This window comes from Erpetoichthys calabaricus, chromosome 2 (assembly GCF_900747795.2).
Source record: "Erpetoichthys calabaricus chromosome 2, fErpCal1.3, whole genome shotgun sequence".
In the NCBI taxonomy this organism is placed as follows: Eukaryota; Metazoa; Chordata; class Cladistia; order Polypteriformes; family Polypteridae; genus Erpetoichthys; species Erpetoichthys calabaricus.
In genome coordinates, this window is record NC_041395.2 from 22,382,690 (window position 1) to 22,401,221 (window position 18,532).

General features: G+C 43.9%; 1 protein-coding gene across 1 annotated transcript in view; it reads right to left on the reverse strand.

Moving 5' to 3' along the window:
* Window positions 1-18,532, reverse strand: part of LOC114647433 (USP6 N-terminal-like protein) — a 284,398-nt gene that overhangs the window by 265,085 nt on the left and 781 nt on the right. The gene's annotated exons all lie outside the window — the stretch shown is intronic.

Below are 18,532 nucleotides of genomic sequence, written 5' to 3' on the forward strand. Positions count from 1 at the left end.
GATGCTTTGTAGTTCTGTACTGGTATCGTTCCTGTCTTGCACCCAATGATTGCTGGAATATGTTTCAGCATCCTGCTGACTCTGCAATGGATAAATGGATGGTGAATATGATTGGCTGGCTAAATTGGCCCTGGTGTGTGTGTGTGTGCGTGTATACAGCCTGTGATGCTCTGTAGTTTTCTACTGGGATTGTTCCTGTTCTGCGCCCAGTGGTTGCTGGGATATGCTCAAGCTTCCCTGTGACCCTGCAATGAATAAATGGGCAGTGAAGATGGATGAATGGATGGATGGCTGGCTAAATTGGCCCTGGTGTGTGTGTGTGTGTTCAGTCTGTGATGCTCTGTAGTTCTGTAGTGGTATTGTTCCTGTCTTGCCCCCGGTGATTGCTGGGATACACTTCAGTGTCCTAGTGACTCTGCAATGGATAAATGGGTGGTGAAGATGGATGGATGACTACATTGGCCCTGGTGGGGGGTGTGTTTTCAGCCTGGGGTGTTCTGTAGTTCTGTCCTGGGATTATTCCTGTCTTGCCCCCGGTGATTGCTGGGATACGCGCCAGCTTCCCAAAGACCCTACAATGGATAAATGGGTGGTGAAGATGGATAGATGGCTGCATTGGCCCTGGTGTGTGTGTGTGTGTGTGTGTGTGTGTGTTCAGCCTGTGATGCTCTGTAGTTATGTACTGGTATTGTTCTTGTCTTGTGCCCAAAGATTGCTGGGATGTGCTCAACCTTCCAATAACGCTGCAATGGATAAATGGGCGGTGAAGATGGATGAATGGATGGATAGATGGATAAACTGGCCCTGGTGTGTGTGTGTGTGTGTGTGTGTGTGTGAGTTCACCCTGCGAAGTGCTGTCATCCTGTCCAGGGATTATTCCTGTCTTGCACCCAATGATTGCTGGGATACGCTTCAGCAACCTAGTGGCTATGCAATGGATAAATTGATGGTGAAGATGGATGGCTGGCTAAATTGGCCCTGGTGTGTATGTGTGTGTGTGTGTGTGTTCAGTCTGTGATGCTCTGTAGTTCTGTACTGGTATTGTTCCTGTCTTGCACCCAGTGATTGCTGGGATACACTTCAGTGTCCTAGTGACTCTGCAATGGATAAATGGGTGGTGAAGATGGATGGATGACTACATTGGCCCTGGTGTGTGTGTGTGAGAGAGAGTGTGCGTGTGTGTGTGTGTTCAGCCTGGGATGCTCTGTAGTTCTGTCCTGGGACTGTTCCTGTCTTGTGCCCAATGATTGCTGGGATACGCTCCAGCTTCTCCACATTACATTTCATTGCATTGCAGCTCATTTTTTCGTTTCGCACTTTTCAGTGAGTGCAGGTGCAGAGCGCTGTGAACAAGTCTCAGTTACAAATACAAGTACAGATGATACCAACTACTAAATACAGAACGGGTACACATATAAATGCAGATGTGTTAAAACACACAGAGAACAAGGCAGGAAATGGAAACCAACGATATCTGTCTATTAAATAGTTGATAAGCTATGGCCAGACGACAACGGAGGAGGAGATTAAAATTGTAAACGAGAAGTCAGAGACAAAGTCAGACACAGTGACGGTCCTGGAGACCTCGACTTCTTCTTCTTCTTCTTTCGAACGCTCCTGTTAAGGGTCGCCACAGCGGATCATCTTTTTCCATATCTTCCTTTCCTCTATATCTTGCTCTGTTACCTGGAGACCTCGACTCTGCCATGACTTAGCAGGTTTAGACGATGGATGGATGGCACTGCAGTATTTCATGCTGCTCGCTCCAATCCTAAGGTGTCCCACTGACTTATGGTGAGAAGTACCTGTGAATTTGAGGCACTGAGGCTGCACTCAGTAAAGTGCGCTATACGGAAATAAACTGAACTGAAGCCCCTGTTAGCCAAGTCGAGTCTGAGGCTTGAAAAAACAAAGCAGGCCACAAAGAACAAACGGAGAATGGGAGACTCCAAAGATGTCAGGTGTGGGAGGGTGTCCTGCCATCCCATCCAGGGCGCATTCTGCTTTGCACCAAGTGCTTTGAGGGTAGAATGCGGCTCAGTGTAACCCTGAATTGAATTTGGCTGGCTATAGAAGGATGGATGGATGCATGGATGGATGGATGGATGGATGGATGGATGGATGGAACAGCAAGAGTTTTCACCCGTTTTCATTCATATATTCTTGATGAGGGTAAAACCTAAATAAGTAAACCCAAGTACAGTGGAACCTCGGTTTGCCAGCATAATTCGTTCCGGAAACGTGCTCGTAGTCCAAAGCACTCGTATATCAAAGTGAATTTCCCTATAAGAAATAATGGAAAGTCAGATGATTCGTTCCACAACCCAAAACTATTCATATAAAAATGATTAATACAAAATATAAAGAAAAAAATACATAAAACAAATTAACCTGCACTTTACCTTTGAAAAGAATCATGGCTGGTGTGAGTGAGTTTCTAAACTCTTGTGGGATTGCACCCAACGGGACGACACGCGGAAGAGCGTCCCAAAGCAATCGCAGTCTCCCAGCACTGTAGCAGTTCGCCGTAAAAGTGAATCCGAAAAGATCGCGGACATGCTATAAGCGCCTGCCGTCGATGGGTGATACAAGGAACAAGGAACATTATAAATGTGCAGGGCCCTGCCTGACTGCTGTGTCTGTGTATATGAGAGTAGCAGATCCCGCTACAATAAATAACCGCGCTGTTGCTGTTTCAAGCTGAATAAAGCTGGTGTTGCTAAAGTACTGAGACTCAGCTTCGTGTTTTAGGGTGCAAGACGGGGACTCACACGTCACAGCACACACACACGAGCGCGAGCACACACACATACATACACACACGAGCGAGCGAGCACACACAGTCACAATGCTAATGCTGTAGTAAACAGTATACGCTCGTACGGATGTTGACTATATGAGTGAGGTACGCCGACTCAGACGGAGAATAGGAGACGATTACCCACAATCCCGCAGCGAGAGAGAGAGAAGAACCATCAGCTCAGTTGTGATCACATGACGCTCAGCAGACAAAGCGTATACATACTACTCGTACTGGAAGACCTCGCTCATTTATCAAGTCAAAATTTATTAAAAATTTTTGCTCGTCTTGCAAAACACTCGTAAACCAAGTTACTCGCAAACCGAGGTTCCACTGTACTGGAAAACAAATAAAACTCAACCCAATATTTTAAACAAAGCACACATACCTTGCAGCAGCTGGTTTATATTTTGGAGAACATGTTTCTGCCTGGTGGTGTTCACCAGGGAGGGCCTGGTGGTTAGCAAACCCACATAAACTGGCCGGGCTTAGCCCAAAATGGTAACGTGGGGCTGTCTAGTGAGCTTACCTCCCGCAAAATGAAGGGTGAGTTTCGGGTGTAACATTGGCAGGACAGACCTGGACGGACTAGAGCAGTGATTCTTAACCTTTTTTAAGTCACGGACCCCTTTAAGAATCTGATGAAAGCTGTGGTCCCTTCCCCAGAAATGTTCACCTGCATGGTGACTGCAATTTTTCTCACGTGATTTTTCTTGCCGGTATTATTCTTGTGCGTTATGTAAGTCTTAGTAGGCTCAGGTGGGATAAATCCTTACGAGAAAAATAATACGAGAGAAAAATAATGGCGGGAGAAGTAACGAACGAAAAAAATCGACAGTACCGAGTTGTACAGTCATCCCTCCTCAATCGCGGGGGTTGCGTTCCAGAACCCCCCGTGAAAGGTGAAAATCCGCAAAGTAAAAACCATATGTTTATATGGTTATTTTTATATATTTTAAGCCCTTATAAACTCTGCCACATTCTTATAAACATTTCCCTCACAGTTATACAGCATAAACCCTTTATATTCTCTTAGATATTAGGTAAGATTCGTTGAAATTATGTATGTAAACATGCTGTTTATATACTACGCACAAACATACGTATCGTATATCATTGAGGAGTTTTATTTAATACGTAATGATGTTGTAATGGCTTCCTACAGCGGTGTAGCTGTTCCCTTCCTTCAACATATCCAAAACTTTTACCTTTTCGGCAAGTCGTTAGCATCTTCCATTGGTGCTTGGGCACGGCCCCGGAAGCAGTAGCAGAAGCAGATCATTTTGGAGACATAACGAAGAGCTTGTCTACGCACAAAGATAAACACAAAAGAGCACGAAAGTTAACTCTTTACACAGTGAAACACGTTGATGCTGAATGAGCGAGACGAGATGCTGGCTAACGCAAAGCGGAATCGAATGCTGCTCTCCGTCGCTGAGCCAATCAGCATCCAGGAACTTAACCGCGTGCTCTGATTGGGTAGCTTCTCAGCCGTCCGCCAATAGCACCCCTTGTATAAAATCAACTGGGCAAACCAACTGAGGAAGCATGTACCAGAAATTAAAAGACCCATCGTCCGCAGAAATCTACGAACCAGTGAAAAATCTGCGATATATATTTAGATATGCTTACATATAAAATCCGCAATAGAGTGAAGCCGCGAAAGTCGAAGTGCGATATAGCGAGGAATTACTGTATAGTGAATATAAATGGGGCGGCACGGTGGCGCAGTGGGTAGCGCTACTGCCTCACAGTTAGGAGACCTGGGTTCGTTTCCCAGGTCCTCCTTGCGTGAAGTTTGCATGTTCTCCCCGTGTCTGCGTGGGTTTTCTCCGGGTGCTCCAAAGACATGCAGGTTAGTCCCTAGTGTGTGCTTGGTGTGTGGGTTTGTGTTTGCATGTGCCCTGCAGTGGGCTGGTGTTCCTGCCTTACGCCCTGTGTTGGCTGGGATTGGCTCCAGCAGACCCCCGTGACCCTGTAGTTAGGATATAGCAGGGTGGATAATAGATGGATGAATATAAAATGTTCATTTTTATTTGAACATCCCTAAAACCCCCTTAGGGGTCCAAGGACCTCAGGTTAAGAAGCCCTGGACTAGACCCTCCCAATGGACCCTGGCTTTAGGAACTTGGAACACAACCTCACTGACCAGGGACAGAGGTGGAAAAGTACCAGTTGGGTATACAGTAGCTGGCATCACCTCCACACATACTGTACATTTGAAGCATTCTGTCACCTCTCCTGGTTGTGGTTTCCATGGCCAGGATATCAAGGTGTCCGATTGGGGAGGCTTAACGCTGATGATGTTGTCCTCTTTGCCTCACCTGACCGTGACCCTTGGCGCACACTTGAGAGATTCACTGCCAAGTGTGAAGCGGCAGAAATGAGGATCAGAACTTCTGAGTATGAGGTCAGGGCTTTCCACCCAGAAAAGAGTGGATTGCTCTCTCCAGGTCTTATTTGCATGGGTCCGAGTGTGAAAATATTTGTAGGCCAAAAAACTGGAAAATGCACACGGCAAAAAAAAATAAAAAATCCAATTTATAAAACCTGGCGTATGCACTTTTGCATAAATTAAATCACAATCATCTTGTAAACGTACACGCGGGACCGCACCTCAAAGCCCATCATATATATGGACTACACTAATCAGCCTCATACAGAGGCACTCACGGTTCTGCCATCCTTCCCTGGCTGGCAGAGCAGACACCTGTATGATGCACCGAGACACCACCGCATGCCTCTGTACACGGCATTGAAGCAAGGAAAGGCATAGGAGGGCGCCAGCGTCTGAGCGGGCAGCCACTATCACCTGATACACGATTGCTGTTACGATGTATAGCACCGGCCATATGAAACACGGAGGGCTCAGCCAGTTAAATTACCACCAAGCCAGCCACCATGTGCAGCACCAACACGTCTGTCAAAACTACTTGGTTTCAAAGTAAACGAATCACGGGTTGACACAGGCCAGCGAATCATGATGTTCATCAGTCTCAACTTCAACTTTATTGTCATATTAGCTGTCCCCCGTGGCTCTGCCCATGTAGTAGTGGAACCGGACAAACTTCAAAAATCAATTAAAAAAAAATTCAAAAAGTGTAATTCTGGCCAAGCGGAAGGTAGGTACGCTCCAACGTCAAACGTTGGCACTGTATCTGATCATGTTCAGTTCTGACGGGAGAGCGTGTGCCGCGTGAGGAGAAAAGCACCTGGCCGTGAGATCTCTGCCAATCAGCAGTTACCCTCTAAAACACACACACATAGCTCTGATCTCACTCTCAAAAATGTCAAACATTACTCCTTAATAATCTTTAGATCAGGGGTCTCCAACACGTCGCTCGCGAGCTACCGGTAGCTCGCAACCCCTTTCCAAGTAGTTCGCCAAAGGGTTAATGAATTTTGTGAATTTCACCTTGGGATTAATAAAGTATCTATCTATCTATCTGTTATATAGTGCCTTTCACATATCTATCTATCTATCTATCTATCTGAATCCTACAGAAGTTTGAAATCTTGATTAGTCAAATTAGGGGTGGGCGATTGTTCCTAAAAATCATATCACGATCCACAATCTGAATTGCAATCTGTCTTTTCAATGTGGCATACACTTTAAGAGGGCGGCACAGTGGCGCAGTGGGAAGCGCTACTGCCTCGCAGTTAGGTTTGCTTCCCAGGTCCTCCCTGTGTGGAGTTTGCATGTTCTCCCCATGTCTGTGTGGGTTTCCTCCCACAGTCCAAAGACATGCAGGTTAGGTGCATTGGAGATCCTAAATTGTGCTTGGTGTGTGGGTTTGTGTTTGCGTGTGCCCTGCAGTGGTCTGGTGCTCCTGCCTTGTGCCCTGTGTTGGCTGGGATTGGCTCCGGCAGACCCCTGTGTTAGGATATAGAGGGTTGGACAATGACTGACTGACATACACTTAAGAGACTATCCGGACTGAAACTCATCAAGACCTAAGTAACACTTTATTTTAAATATCAAAGCAAAATGACCCCTTTTATTGGCTAACTAAAAAGATTACAATATGCAAGCTTTCGAGGCAACTTGGGCCCCTTCTTCAGGCAAGATGTACTCTTGATCTTAATTACATCTTCACTGAAGAAGGGGCCTGAGTTGCCTCGAAAGCTTGCATATTGTAATCTTTTTAGTTAGCCAATAAAAGGTGTCATTTTGCTTGGCTTTTCTCTACATTCATAATGGCTAACACGGTACAACACCCTAGTACTTAAATATCAAACAAAGTTGAATTCAATTGTTCTCTCATTCGCTAGCTAAGTGGAGTTAAGGACCACACCCCGAAGCTGGCGAGTGAGTGAGGAAGGCCCCTCAACCTCGGCCCGCTGCGTGGATCTCGGATTCGCACAAATAATAAAAGCGAACTATGATACGTAGCTAAATGAGAGAAGTCGCAAAATCAACCGGAATGTTCAAGCAAATTATAGAAAAACACCCGATCTAAATCCGTTAAGTAGTTCTCTCGTGAAAAGCAGACAGACAGACAGATTGGATTTTATTTATTATATATTAGTAAACCTTCAAAATAATGTGCATTTAAAGTCTCAACAGCATTCTCAGCATTTCTGGAGCTTAGTAGAGCCTGATAACTATAAGAATCTTCACCAAGCAGCTCTGAAAATGTCTGCTTTGTTTGGGTCTCCATACCACAGTGAGTCTGACGTGAATGTCATGAAATCAAAGTTCAGAACAAGACTAACAGACGAACATATAAAGGACTCCATCAGAGTGAACCTCAGGGGCTCCACTCCACCAGACACCTGCCTCTCATGTTGAGTCATCTGACTAACTAAAAAACACATCACACATGCAACTGACCCTGCGGATAAAGTGACACAGTGACATGTGACAAAATGACAAATGAATAAGTCAGATCTGTGGACTTGGAATTGCATTGTTTTGTTTTGACAGCATTCATGTTATAATCCAATAGTGTGAGATACACTAGAAAATGCATACAGACATACAGAATGCACTTGCAGGTACACTTAATATTTTTTGTGATATTTTAATGCAAAATGTGAGTTGTGGACACCGACATTTTGTAAATGTTCAGGCAAAACAAGCTTATTCAGTTTGTTTGGGTTGAAATAAGCGATGAGAATAAACGTTAGAAAACAGGAGTAGCTCTCGGCCATTTTCATTTTCTAAAAGTAGCTCTCAGGGGAAAAAAAAGGTTGGAGACTCCTGCTGTAGATGATAATGTCTGCTGAACAAACAGGTATCACTGGCTAAGTCGGAGACAAGGTGCATTCTAACATGGGACGAGAGTCAGAGCGACTCGAACGGAGGCTGGTGCGTGACTGAGGAGGGCCTGCCCGGCACCCCACTCCTGACATCACACTTCCTCCTCCCCTTGGCCCATGAAAAAATTGCACCTATAAGTGACCAATGATACTTAGCGCGATGGGTAGCGCTGCTACCTCGCAGTTGAGAGACCTGGGGACCTGGGTTCACTTCCTGGGTCCTCCCTGCGTGGAGTTTGCATGTTCTCCCCCGTGTCTGCGTGGGTTTCCTCCGGGCGCTCCGGTTTCCTCCCACAGTCCAAAGACATGCTGGTTAGGTGGATTGGTGATTCTACATTGGCCCTAGTGTATGCTGGGTGTGTTTGTGTGTGTCCTGTGGTGGGTTGGCACCCTGCCCGGGATTGGTTCCTGCCTTGTGCCCTGTGTTTGCTGGGATTGGCTCCAGCAGACGCCCGTGACCCTGTGTTCGGATTCAGCGGTTTGGAAAATGGATGGATATATATATATATATATATAAATATATATATATATATATATATATATATATATATATATATATATATATATATATATATATATATATATATATATATATATATATATATATATATATATATATATATACACACAGTGGTGTGAAAAACTATTTGCCCCCTTCCTGATTTCTTATTCTTTTGCATGTTTGTCACACAAAATGTTTCTGATCATCAAACACATTTAACCATTAGTCAAATATAACACAAGTAAACACAAAATGCAGTTTTTAAATGATGGTTTTTATTATTTAGGGAGAAAAAAAATCCAAACCTACATGGCCCTGTGTGAAAAAGTAATTGCCCCCTTGTTAAAAAATAACCTAACTGTGGTGTATCACACCTGAGTTCAATTTCCGTAGCCACCCCCAGGCCTGATTACTGCCACACCTGTTTCAATCAAGAAATCACTTAAATAGGAGCTGCCTGACACAGAGAAGTAGACCAAAAGCACCTCAAAAGCTAGACATCATGCCAAGATCCAAAGAAATTCAGGAACAAATGAGAACAGAAGTAATTGAGATCTATCAGTCTGGTAAAGGTTATAAGGCCATTTCTAAAGCTTTGGGACTCCAGCGAACCACACTGAGAGCCATTATCCACAAATGGCAAAAACATGGAACAGTGGTGAACCTTCCCAGGAGTGGCCGGCCGACCAAAATTACCCCAAGAGCGCAGAGACGACTCATCGAGAGGTCACAAAAGACCCCAGGACAACGTCTAAAGAACTGCAGGCCTCACTTGCCTCAATTAAGGTCAGTGTTCACGACTCCACCATAAGAAAGAGACTGGGCAAAAACGGCCTGCATGGCAGATTTCCAAGACGCAAACCACTGTTAAGCAAAAAGAACATTAGGGCTCGTCTCAATTTTGCTAAGAAACATCTCAATGATTGCCAAGACTTTTGGGAAAATACCTTGTGGACTGATGAGACAAAAGTTGAACTTTTTGGAAGGCAAATGTCCTGTTACATCTGGCGTAAAAGGAACACAGCATTTCAGAAAAAGAACATCATACCAACAGTAAAATATGGTGGTGGTAGTGTGATGGTCTGGGGTTGTTTTGCTGCTTCAGGACCTGGAAGGCTTGCTGTGATAGATGGAACCATGAATTCTACTGTCTACCAAAAAATCCTGAAGGAGAATGTCCGGCCATCTGTTCGTCAACTCAAGCTGAAGCGATCTTGGGTGCTGCAATAGGACAATGACCCAAAACACACCAGCAAATCCACCTCTGAATGGCTGAAGAAAAACAAAATGAAGACTTTGGAGTGGCCTAGTCAAAGTCCTGACCTGAATCCAATTGAGATGCTATGGCATGACCTTAAAAAAGGCGGTTCATGCTAGAAAACCCTCAAATAAAGCTGAATTACAACAATTTTGCAAAGATGAGTGGGCCAAAATTCCTCCAGAGCGCTGTAAAAGACTCATTGCAAGTTATCGCAAACGCTTGATTGCAGTTATTGCTGCTAAGGGTGGCCCAACCAGTTATTAGGTTCAGGGGGCAATTCCTTTTCACACAGGGCCATGTAGGTTTGGATTTTTTTTTCTCCCTAAATAATAAAAACCACCATTTACAAACTGCATTTTGTGTTTACTTGTGTTATATTTGACTAATGGTTAAATGTGTTTGATGATCAGAAACATTTTGTGTGACAAACATGCAAAAGAATAAGAAATCAGGAAGGGGGCAAATAGTTTTTCACACCACTGTATATATATATAAAAAACGGCTTGTGTGTTAAGGGACTGTCACTGCTCACAGTTAGCACTGGTAGCGTCATTCTCACGAGGTACCCTTATTGCAACACGAGTGCAGTCAATCACCGCGATTATGTTAGGTGAACAGGACACGGCTGCAATTTGCCTTTCTAAGTTGGGCAAAATTTGTGTTATGTTAATACACCCACACCACACAAAACCTGGATGTAGCGCCTCACTGGTCAGTTAACAGCTTGTGCAGTAAGGGACCGTCACTGCGGACAGTTAACACAGGAAGCATCCTACTCACGAGGTGCTCTTATTGCAACACGAGTGCAGTCAATTGCCCTGATTACGTGGACAATGCTGCAATTTACCTTTCTAAGTTGGCCAAAATTATGTTATGTTTTATGTTTATACACCCACACCATACAAAAACTGGATATAGCGCTGGTCAGTTAACAGCTTGTGCGGTAAGGGACTGTCATTGCTCACAGTTAACACAGGCAGCGTCATTCTCACTAGGTGCCATTACTGCAGCATGAGTGCGGTCAATTGCCCTGATTACGTTAGGAGAACTGGACACTGCTGCAATTTACCTTTGTAAGTTGGCCAAAATTATGTGTTGTGTGTTAAGGGATGGTGAATGCTCACAGTTAACACAGGCAGCGTCATTCTAATTTGGTGCCCTTATTACAATATGAGTGCAGTCAATCACTCTGATTACATTAGATGAACTTGACAATGCTGCAACTTGCCTTTTTAAGTTGGCCAAAATACATTATGTTTTATGTTTATACAGTATACCCATGCAATATGAAAACTGGATGTAGCGCCTTACTGGTCAGTTAACAGCTTGTGCGGTAAGGGACTGTCACTGCTCACAATTAACACAGGCAGCATCCTAGTCACGAGGTGACCTTATTGCAACACGAGTGCAGTCAATTGCCCTGATTACATTAGATGAACGGGACACTGCTGCAATTTACCTTTCTAAGTTGGCCAAAATTATGTTATGTTTTATGTTTATACACCCACACCATACAAAAACTGGATGTAGCGCTGGTCAGTTAACAGCTTGTGAGGTAAGGGACTGTCACTGCTCACAGTTGACACAGGCAGCGTCATTGTCACTACGTGCGGCGATTACGTTAGGACAGGGGTCCTCAATCACAGTCCTGGAGGGCCGCAGTGGCTGCAGGTTTTTGTTCAAACCCGGTTGCTTAATTAGAAAGCAATCCTTGCCAATAATTTAATTTCATGGCTTGCTAGTGCTTTAACTCTGCCATGTCAGGTCATTCTCATATCCTTGATTTTCTTCCCCTTTCTAAGGATATCATCCAAATGATTTGAAGGCTAAAATGGAGGAGTAATTCTCAGTCCTTTATTTTTTTCTCTTCACTTTCCTTCCAAGTATTTAATTAAATCAAAGAGTGCATGATAAAAACATCCATCCATTTTCCAACCCGCTGAATCCGAACACAGGGTCACGGGGGTCTGCTGGAGCCAATCCCAGCCAACACAGGGCACAAGGCAGGAACCAATCCCGGGCAGGGTGCCAACCCATCACAGGACACACACACACACACCAAGCACACACTAGGGCCAATTTAGAATCGCCAATCCACCTAACCTGCATGTCTTTGGACTTTAGGAGGAAACCAGAGTGCCCGGAGAAAACCCACGCAGACACGGGGAGAACATGCAAACTCCATGCAGGGAGGACCTGGGAAGCAAACCCAGGTCTCCTAACTGCGAGGCAGCAGCGCTACCCACTGTGCCACCGTGCCGCCCATGATAAAAACACAAAGGTGTAAATGGAAACAAGTTCAATGGAGAAATGCTTGTCTCTTTTGTCATTTGCATGTTATTGCTAATTAGGAGCCATTAAAAACCAAGAATACAGCTGTTTAAGACTAAAATAAGCAATAAGGGTTCAAAATCTAGCGAGACAACTAAAGTGAAGCAGAAGTGTTACTTGAGCAATGAGGGCTTCTCATTAAGCAACTGGGTTGGAACAAAAACCTGCAGCCACTGCGGCCCTCCAGGACCGTGATTGAGGACCCCTGCGTTAGGAGAACTGGACACTGCTGCAATTTACCTTTTTAAGTTGACCAAAATATGTGTTGTGTGTTAAAGGACTGTCACTGCTCACAGTTAACACAGGCAGCGTCATTCTCACGAGGTGCCCTTATTGCAAAATGAGTGCAGTCAATCACTCTGATTACATTAGATCAGGGGTGGTGAACGCCAGGCCTGGAGGGCCGCAGTGGCTGCAGGTTTTCATTCTTACCATCTTCTTAATTAGTGACCAGTTTTTGCTGCCGATTACTTCCTTTAATTAACTTGACTCAGGCCCCATAGTTGTTTCTTTTTCTTTAATTTGCAGCCAAACAACAATGAGACACAAAACAAGCCACCACATGACCAGCTCCCTTGTGCCCATTACACAATATCTGAAATTAAAGAGAGGTGATGGTCTTGGTAAGGTTGATCTCTCAGGTCACCAAAACATTTTGACAGTGCTCTTAGAAAGAACAAAAAAACAACAGTTTTCGAAATGTGTGCTGTGGCAGAATGAGAGCAGCAACAAGCCATGGAATTAAATAACGGGCCTAATTAACAGCAAGAATTGGCTTCTCATTAAGAAAGTGATTGGAGTGAAATTAGTTGAAGTTTGAAGCCCCAGTTTAGCTGGTCGTCTGTTAGCTCGTTTCACATCTCATTTCTGCTTGGCTGTCATTTAATGAAGAAAGGAATCAATTCAGAGGGCCGAACTCTTCTAACAGGGCTATTAAAGTGATGGGGAAAAAGTTAATTAGCAGTGAAAAGTGGTCACTGATTAGGAAAAGGGTTGGAATGAAAACCTGCAGCCACTGCGGCCCTTCAGGCCTGGAGTTCGCCACCCCTGCATTAGATGAACTTGACAATGCTTCAATTTACTTTTGTAAGTTGCCCAAAATTATGTTATATTTTATGTTTATACACCCACACCATACAAAAACTGGATGTAGCGCTGGTCAGTTAACAGCTTGTGCGGTAAGGGACTGTCACTGCTCACAGTTAATGCAGGTAGCATCCAACTCACGAGATGCCCTTATTGCAACACGAGTGCCTTCAATTGCCCTGATTATATTCAGGGGTTCCCAACTCCAGTCCTGGAGGGCCGCAGTGGCCGCAGGTTTTCATTCTAACCCTTTTCTTAATAAGTGACCGGTTTTTGCTGCTAATTAACTTCTTTTAAATTCATTTTCTTTAATAATAATAATAAATAATAATACATTTTATTTATATAGCGCCTTTCCCATGCTCAAGGCACTTACAGAATATAATAAAGAACGGCAGCGTATACAGTATATAGCATTGTACAAACCAGATAAATAAATAAAGAAGATTAAGACAGTGACTTCTGAAAAAAAAGAAACAGACAACATAATTGATGGTCTCGCACACACACACAGGTTACATGAGCATCTTGACAGAGAAGTAAACTGAGAGAAGGGTAATAAAGTCAAGTAGAGCTAAAAGCCTTCCTGAACAGATGAGTTTTGAGTTGTTTTTTAAATGAATTCATGGAGTCGGCTGAGCTGATTAATTTTGGTAGGTCACGCCAGAGTCTGGGCGCTATACAGCTGAAGGTCCTGTCACCCATGGAGTGTAGATTAGTGAGGGGCACAACAAGATTACCAGAATCAGAGGACCTTAGTGGGCAGGCAGGCACATAGTGATGGAGAAGGTCACTGATGTAGTTTGGCGCGAGGTTGTTTAAGGCTTTGTAGGTTATTAGTAGGATTTGATATTCGATTCTGTAGGACACAGGGAGCCAGTGAAGACGGAGAAGGATGGGTGTGATGTGCTCGCTGCTGCTGGTTCGAGGAAGGACTCTTGCAGCTGAGTTTTGAATAAGCTGGAGCTGTGATATAAGATTAGAAGGGGCACCTGCCAGTAGGGAATTACAATAACTGATGCGGGATTTGATAAAAACAGCGACAAGTTTCTCAGCGTTAGAAAAGGAGAGGAAGGAGCGAACACGGGATATGTTACGGAGGTGAAAGTAACAAAGTTTCTTAATGTGATTTATGTGGGCGGAATAAGAGAGGGAGGAATCAAAAATGACACCAAGATTTTTTACAGTAGAGGCAGGTCTGATGAGATCAAACACCAAGATAGACTGGGAAGGAGCTCATTTTATTAAGTTGCATTTTAGTCCCAATTTGCAGGAGTTCAGTTTTATTGCAATTTAATTTTAAAGAGTTCTGCTCCATCCAGGTTTTAATTTCACTAAGGCAGGTTGTGAGCTGAGAAAGCTCTGATGAAGTTCCACTTTTAACATTGAAGTAGAGCTGAGTATCATCTGCATAAAAATGATAACCCAGTCCATAGCTATGGATAATATGGCCAAGGGGAAGCATGTAAATACAGAAAAGCAGAGGATCGAGGACAGAGCCCTGAGGGACTCCTTGTGTGACTGGCGCCGAGCTGAATCTGCTCTTGCCAAGACTAACAAACTCTTGCCTATCACTCTTGGAGACTCAGACCCCTTAATTGTTTCTTTTTCCTTAATTAGCAGCCAAACAATAATGAGACACAAAATGAGCCAAAACAGGCCCAGCAAACTGTGACCATCACACAATATCTGAAAATAAAGAAAGGTGAAGGTCTCAGGAATGCTGATCTGCTCTTAGAAACGAGAAAATCCTTAATTTTGGAAATGTCTGCTATTACACAATGAGAGCGGCAACAAGCCATGGAATTAAAGAAAGGGTTTAATTAACGACAAGACTCAGCGCCTCATTAAGCAGCTGGTTGGAGTGAAATTGGTTGGAGTTTCAGGCCCTGACTTAGCTGGCCTTCTGTTGGCTCACTCACTTCACATATCACTTCTGCGTTGGTGCCATTTAAGGAAAGAAATGAAGCAATTCAGAGGAACGACAAAGAAATTCAGGGAAACATTTCCTAAAAACCAAGTCAATTAAACTTAATTCAAAAGAAGTTAATTAGCAGCAAAAACAGGTCACTCATTAAGAAAAGGGCTAGAATGAAAACCTGCAGCCACTGCGGCCCTCCAGGACTGGAGTTGGGCACCCCTGCATTAGATGAACTTCACAATACTGCAACTTGCCTTTTTAAGTTGGCCAAAATACATTATGTTTTATGTTTATATACCCACGCAATATGAGAACGGGATGTAGCGCCTCACTGGTCGTTTAACAGCTTGTGTGGTAAGGGACCGTCACTGCTCACAATTAACACAGGCAGCATCCTACTCACGAGGTGCCCTTATTGCAACACGAGTGCAGTCAATTGCCCCGATTACATTAGATGAACTTGACAATGCTGCAACTTGCCTTTTGAAATTGGCCAAAGTATGTTATGTTTTATACTTATACACCCATGCAATATGAAATCTGGATGTAGCACCTCACTAGTCAATTGACAGCATGTGTGTTAAGGGATTGTCACTCCTCACAGTTAACACAGGCAGCGTCATTCTAATTAGGTGCCCTTATTGCAACACGTGTGCAGTCAATTGCCCTGATTACGTTAAGTGAATGAGACACTGCTGCAATTTACCTTTCTAAGTTGGCCAAAATATGTATTGTGCGTTAAGGGATGGTGACTGCTCACGGCTAACACTGGCAGCGTCATTCTCACTATTAGATCATGAGTGCAGTCAATTGCCCCCAATTATGTTAGAAAAACCAAATAGCTCCTGGGCACCTAAATCAGCTCATAAGCCAGCCATCATCATGGGTAAAAAAAAAATAAAATAAAAAATCCAGCTGGTCCATAAAGCTCGTTCCTTTCATATTTGGCTATTTGCATAACTTTCAAGCAGTGCCAGACCAGCCATGTTGTATCAAACCATTAGGCTATGAATAGGCAGAAGGGCCTGAGATTTACAGTTTTCTGTACACAAGGAGTGAATCACAGTTGTGCTTTTACTTCGCTTTGGTTTCTGATCCTGGTGTCCGATATTTACCGACGAATACGTACTTTCCTTATTGCAAATACGCAGTATTGACCCCCGCTTAAACGAGAATTAAAATAAAGTCCATAAATCGTATTCATTACATTTGAGGTTTAAAATGTCTGTCACGTCAATGCCCATTAAAATTAGCGGCTCAGTGACATGAATTATTATACACCCGAGTCGTCATTTACCATATATACTCTCGTATAAGTCGGGTCTTCAAATCTAAAAAAAAAAAAAATCGATCATAAAATCAGACCCCAACTTATACGCCCATTCAAAAATATGATAATTATTATTATAATAAATAATTATATTATTTGTGAATTTCCCCTTGGGATTAATAAAGTATCTATTATTATTATTTTTTGACATCTTCCTCCAATCTCGCACCAGTTTCTCAGACACATCAAATTTTGTTGCAGCAGCGCAGTACCAATTTCTTTTGCTACTTCAACGACGTTTAATTTAAAACCAGCTTCATATTTTCTTCTGATCGAACGCTCCATCATAGATAAGGGATTCTCTTACGATAAAAGTGTATGAGGGTGTGAGATACAAAAAACACAAATCAGTGCAAACATCACTTCAGAATACTTCCGGTATTACCGTGTGGTCACGTAGGCACCATACAGAGAAACAAAAGGCTGTGTACTCGGTGGTTACTCTCTCAGGTGGGCGAGTGTTAGTAGATCATAATCTCTTGGACCAATAGCGTGACTTTTCCGCATTCGGCTTATACGACTGACGTTATAAAATTATACGATAAAATTAAGCCCCGACTTATCCGTGGGAGAACTTAAAACGCAAATACATATGGTAGTTGGTTTGGCCGCATTACCCTACTTTATCAAGGATGTCGTCGTTTCCCAGTTTCTTCAAAATGGGTCAGAGTTGCCATAAACATCCACCAGTTCTCCCATTAAGTTTGCTTTTATAAATCCTGACTTTTGCATGGAAAGTTGCAAGTACACATTGAGAGTCTCTGTGTGTAGACAACTTTTATCAGTCTAAAGCCAGGTGAGATCGGGAACAATTTCTCTTAGAAGAGGAGTTCACGAATCATGGGATCTTGCTCACGAGTGATTGAAAAAGAGAACGTGAGATTGACAAGCAGATTGGAGAGGTGGAAGCTGTTTTGTGGGTGCAGCACCGACCAGTCTGGGGTGATGAAGCAGGAGTGGACTCTAAAGACAAAACTCTGAGGTTTAGCAGTCGATCAACACCGCTGTCCTCCTCACTTATAGTCCCGAGCTGTGGGTAATGACTGAAACAATGAGAGTGTGAGTGCAAGCGGCAGAAATGTGGTTTATTCACAGGGTGGTGGGCTGACACTCCATGATAAGAAGCTCGGAGAGTCTGGAGAGCCTCGGAGTAGAGCCGCTGCTCCTGCAGACCAGGAGGACCCAGTTGTGGTGGTTTCGGCAAGGATGAGACCCCCAATCCCCCCCCCCCCCACCCCAGAATGGCTCTCCCTGAAGCTGCTCCACAGGCATGTGGAGACCCTGCTGCAAACCCAGGACTCACTGGAAGGATTTCATCTCACAACCAGCTTGTAAATGCCTGGGAATTCAACAGAAAAAGCTGGAATTGGTAGCTGGGGACAGGGAAGTCTGGGCTGACCTGTCTGGCCTGCTGCCACTACAATTCTCACCAGGAAAAAAAAGTTTCAGAAAATGAGATGAGATGTTCCTGATGCTTACTGGGATAGGCTCCAGCTTCTACACGACCCCAGCCTGGATAAGCAGTTTAGGAAAAGGATGGATGGAAACGTTCATTCCTTTATTGTTCCCAATGCTTGCTGCAATAGGCTCCAGTCCGCCTGCCACCCTGCCCTGGATAAGCAGATTAAGAATTAGATGGATGGATGTTTCTGCCTTGCAGGGGACGCTTGCTGGAATTGGCTCCAGCTTCCAAATGACCCTGCCTTGGATAAGCAGGTTAGGAAATGGATGGGTGGATGGAAGTTACCGAATCGCTTAATAGCGGGTTGATTCCATCTTTGCGCTAGACCCTGCACTGGATTAGGCGATAATGGACGGATGGATAGCATCAGCACAGATACAGTGTTAGTCTTCTGTGATTTTTTTTTTTTTTTTAAACACACTAACATAATTCCAAGCTTGTTTTTGGAAAGCACGACTCTCGGAATGACGGCCCGACAACTTCGTAATCTCCGTAACGCACACCGCTAGACTCCTGAAGAGCCCGTCAGCTCCATTCCAGACTCCTCAAACTACCAAAACCGCCATGGGTCAGTCGC